General features: G+C 39.2%; 1 non-coding gene across 1 annotated transcript; it reads left to right on the forward strand.

Moving 5' to 3' along the window:
• The first annotated feature begins 2,468 nt into the window (after positions 1-2,468).
• LOC118491981 lies at positions 2,469-2,575 on the forward strand. Its single transcript, XR_004892425.1, has one exon. It is a non-coding gene; the product is annotated as a small nucleolar RNA R71 (small nucleolar RNA).
• The last annotated feature ends 2,600 nt before the right edge of the window (positions 2,576-5,175 follow it).

Below are 5,175 nucleotides of genomic sequence, written 5' to 3' on the forward strand. Positions count from 1 at the left end.
TCATCAAAACCCAGGTAGTTTAAAAGTTTAGCTACTCATGTTCATAAACAAAGCACAAGCATGTTTAAAACGAATAAATTTAGCAAACATGTCTAAATATTCAAGTCAATAAAACCCAAACAAATAAACAAAGTCTAACTAAATAAAAGTAGTAAACTGCCAAGTCTTTCTTTAATCCCAAAAGTTTCTCTTTATGCGTTCTGTTGTCGAAAAAACAATTGGCCTCCCAAAACCTTGCTGCCGTCACTACGCTTCTGTTGCCGCCTATGCTTGTTGACTTCTCTCCTTTTCTTTCGTTGATGTGTGTCTCTTTTAGAACCCTACTACCCCAATATCATGCACTCTTTTTCAAAGCCCAAGACATATGGACTTTACGTCCATCTATTTTTTCCTTTTTTTTTCTTTCTTTTTTTTGTTTTCTTAACAATATTAATAATAAATATATATAGCAGTCTTTTTTAATAAAAATAGAGATAGTGGTCTCGGCCCAATCACGAAAAATGGCTGCGATTTTTATTCGGTCCCTGGTGGTCTACTCTACTCAACTGGCTGGTTATTTAAATATTACTCGTTGTAACAAATGCCACAAAAATCAATAATTAGGACAATAATTAGTCAAAAAGGAAACCCTAATTAAGACACCCAAGTGATTCTGCATTAGCCCTAAAATTTTCAGAATAATCGGAATCAGGATCAGGGCCCCTAAAACTCAAGGGGGGCAAACCCTAGCTGATAATTATCTAAATTAAAACGTTGCTCTGTTCTAATTGGCTGGATCTTTGAGTCACCAAGGCTAGTCCCGAGTCTAGGCAGCCTATGAATTAGACTGCTTAGCTTACGGACCGTAAAGGGTCAGGCTTACGGTCCGTAAGGGAGCCCCAAAAATTACTATAAATAGCCGACCTTGGCACTTAACTGTTGAAGTTAAAACGACGTAAAAGCCTTCTGTATACGTCGAGATATTCTGAATTCAGTTCACAACACACACACACGATCACGAGGTGCTGCCGCAATCAGGGTAATAACTCGATCGCTATTACGATTCAACGTCCGATCGATTATAACTATCCAACGATTGCCGAGTGCTGCTCAAATTGAGCTTGTACTTTGTTATTCATTGTGATTTCAACTTGAATGTTTGAGTGCTGTTCGAATTCGGACTATGCTCTGTCATTCGTTGTGAATCCATTGGAGTGTTAAGTATCGCACTTGATAATAGTTGTGAGGGTTTAATCTCGTGAATTGACGTAACTGCTGAATTAGTTACTAATCCCGTTTGTGTGTGTGCATTGTTATTTAAATTAGGTTAAAAGGCTAATCAGTAAAGCTTATACTCTGCTCGTAAATCTGCAATGTGAGTCATTCCCCTTTTATAAACTCTTTTCTCACAGTTTGTGAGTCATTCTCTTTTTATCAACTGTTTTACAAAACTCCAAATTATTTTCAAAGTTATAGTTACAGTGATTAAGTCTATGTAATCACCAAGTTACAGCCGGTATGTGGGGTTTTGTATACATTACTTGTTTCCCGTCACACTTGGACAAACGGGTGGCCAAGGGGTGATCTGACCACAGTCACAGACACCATTGGACAAATGGGCTAGCCAATGGATGGTCGAGTGACAAATACTGTGGGTAGTTGGTTTGATATCAGAAACATTGTAATTCCCCTTAATACTGTAGATTATAACAAATGTGTCGTTTTCAGTAAAATGAATGATTCACTCAGTATTTCCCCGCTGACAAAACCTTTTTCAAACATGTTTCAGGTGATCTGGTATGAGCAAAGAAAAGTGCCGTGGAGCACTCCCAGCTTAGAAAAGTGGCTCAATGTAAATAAATAAATGAACATGTTTTGAAAATAAAGATTTCCCTGAGAAATCACATTATTGTAAATTTCGGGAATTTATCCCTAAGTTATGAAACGAGCAGTTTAAATTATTAAAAGATCATGTTTTAAAAAGACTTCCGCTGTCGCCTAAATTAAATACCACGGGATTCCTGTCCCGCGGCTCCTGCAACGGGTCAAACCGAGTCGGGGGCCGTGACACTCGTTTTCGCTCCATTTGCACCAGGACCTGCCAAAAACACCAAATAATGTAATCTAATACTAAAAACTAAATAAACAGATAAAAATTATACAAAAACTATACAATTTACACGGGACAAATATTTGTATTTTACAACACATCACCTATTTCATTACAAATAGCACAAACATCATAAATTTGGTTAGAAGTTTGAACATTACCATCGTCAACCGTATGAACTTGTGATCTTGTGACAGCCGGTCGTGCTCTCCTTGATGCTTGAGTTTTCCTCTTTGATGTAATGGCCATTTGCTCCAAGAACTCCCAATCGTCATGCTCATAGTTTGTGCCAAAAGTCCCGTTTGTGATGGACATTAAATCACGAGCATCTTCGGCACTCAATCCCTCGTGGAAGGCGTTCATCAACTCCCAAAGCTCAATTCCATGGTGAGGACAATTTTTAATCATCATATTAAATCGCTCGAAAGCTTCATGAAACATCTCGCCTTGTTGTTGTTGAAAACTCCTCAATCCCTTTCTTGCATCGTTGGTCTTTTGGGCGGTGTAAAACTCATCCAAAAAGGTTTGTTGCATTTCCCCCATGTATATATAGATGCTGAAGGCAAAGTGTAGAACCACTTCTTTGCCTTATCTTCCAACGAAAATTGAAACAAGACCAACTTGACATCATCGGCCGAAAAACCTTGACTCCCAATAGTATTGCAAATTGAGTCATAAGCTTCCAAATGGAAATAAGTTTCCTCCGTCGCTAGACCCTTGTATTTCGGCAAACTTTGCAAAGAATTCGTTCTAACTTCAAAAGTTCGTCCTTGGTCGTTGTGAGGAATAACTACCGGCGAGGAATTATGAGTGATTATCGGCCTGAAATGCGCTTCTATACCTCTTGCATGATCTCGAAGATGCCTTCTTGGTACACCCACCCTAACTCTTGGATGCACCGGACCCACTGGTCTTGGCATATGCCCTTGTGGTGCAATTGGTTGTTGAAACTGTTGTTGTGGCACCGGTGGGCGTTGAATTGGCCTTGGTGGGCGAACTTGTTGCAAAGGCACCGGACGTTGCAATTGCGGCCCTTGTGGTCTTGGCCTAATGTGTTGTGGTATAAGCTGTTGTTGTGGCACTCCACCAACACTTGGCATTACTTGAAATTGACCTTGCACATAATCGAACTCTCCTTGATCCCCATCACCTCCATAAGCGTAACCATCTTCATCATAACCCTCAAAATCTTCATATCCCTCGTCATAACCATCTCCCTGAATTCCTGAAGTTTGCCCAAATGGGAGAGTCGAGTACTGAAAACCCGATTGGTATTGTGGTCTAAAGGATGAAGTAGCATGCACAATAGTTGAATTTGGTGCAATTGTGAAGTTCGAGGATGATTGACCCGTAGTTGGGGGAAAGAAATGGGAAAATGGTGGGATTGTGGTAGAAGGGTTAAAGGTAATGGTGGGTTCGACTTGGGTAGTGATCGGTTGAGTGACATTGGTTGGTGTGAATTCAACAGTGGTATTAGGTAAAGTGGTGTTTGATGATGGTTGGGTGGAAGTTGGTATAAAGGATGAGGTCGTATGACCCGTTGTGGGTGGTACTTGAGATTCTTGCATGATGTTTCTTGGTGTAATGGGTGAAGTAGGTGAACCAACAATTCTGTTTTCTCGTAATAGAACTCTGTTTTGCCTCAATGTGCTTTCAATTTCCGGATCGAACGATAGTGGTGACGACTTGTGAGAGCCTCTAGTATGCATACACCTGAAAGTACCTGCACACTAAACACAACCAGCGTAAACCTGAAAATAACAAACAAAACTACTAAATTAACACACGTTGCGCACTACTCCCCGGCAACGGCGCCAAAATTTGACGTGATGTCGTGGCCACAATCAAATTTAATCCAAATACAACTAAATAGACAGCGGTAAGTGGGTATCGAACTCAGGGAGTATGTGGAAAATGTGTTATTTAGAAGTGTATCTAAGTTAACTAAGATTAAACTAATTACAATAAAAAGTAAATTCAAAGAGTTGGATTGTTTGTTTGATTTTTTAAAACTGAGATTACTAATTAAATTGCGAATTGAGAATTGGTTTTGTAAACAATTTAGAGACAAATGACCATCCTAAGTTTCCGGTTTGCTTTGACAATCATGCTAATATTCAACTAGAAAGAACCACATAGACATGGTTCATATGTTATTACTTGTCGTGATGAAAGGGAACTAAGTACTTGGATTCCTAGAACGCGAGGTTGTTACCCGATGACCAATTAATCAATACCCAATCCTAATCCCGCCCATGATATCTCGATTGCCAATGGCACCAAGAACGTATGGTTTAGACTAAGATTAACATACAAATTAACAATTTACGAATAATCAAACAACACACCATAATAAACAAACCATCATAGCAAGTCTGTTATTCTAGAAATAAGAATCAAAACACAAATGTCTTAGACAAACCTTCAACCTAGGATGATCACCATAAGTTTAGCCACTCATGACTTGGACAATCATCATCACATACATATCAATGTTCATAGGAATTAAAAACACTAACAAGATGATTAGAAATTGTTTCAAGCTCTCAAGAACACCCAAAAATCGCCCCTAGACTGCTGGTAACCGAATGGGAATGATTGCATTTGAAAAGACACAATAAAACATCATAAAATAGGGCAGTTACACATTTCTCCGTCATCTCCACCGTAAATTACAGTACCACCGTAAGTTACGGTGGACCAAAAAGTGTTACGGTGGGTCTCTACTGCCTTACGGTGGATGAAAAATGCTGGGGTCTACCGTAATTTACGGTAGCTACCGTAATTTACGGTAGCTACCGTAAACTACGGTAGGCTTCAACATGAAATTTTGTTTTCAGCATAACTTTTTCGTTTCAACTCCGTTTTCTTCACCGTTTTCGCCTACATTCTCGTAATTTCGCCCTCTATCAATCATGTTATCTTCTTAATTCTTCAGTTCTAATAAATTATTTTCTTCATGTATGCTCCATCTTTCAATCTCTTGTCCAACCGCGCCTATTCTGAAGCTTCATTTCCACACTTTTAAGCTCCGAATGTACCTGAAACATAAGCAACTGTAGTCATCTAATTCAAGACAATTACAT

Source organism: Helianthus annuus, chromosome 4, assembly GCF_002127325.2.
Source record: "Helianthus annuus cultivar XRQ/B chromosome 4, HanXRQr2.0-SUNRISE, whole genome shotgun sequence".
Classification (NCBI taxonomy): Eukaryota; Viridiplantae; Streptophyta; class Magnoliopsida; order Asterales; family Asteraceae; genus Helianthus; species Helianthus annuus.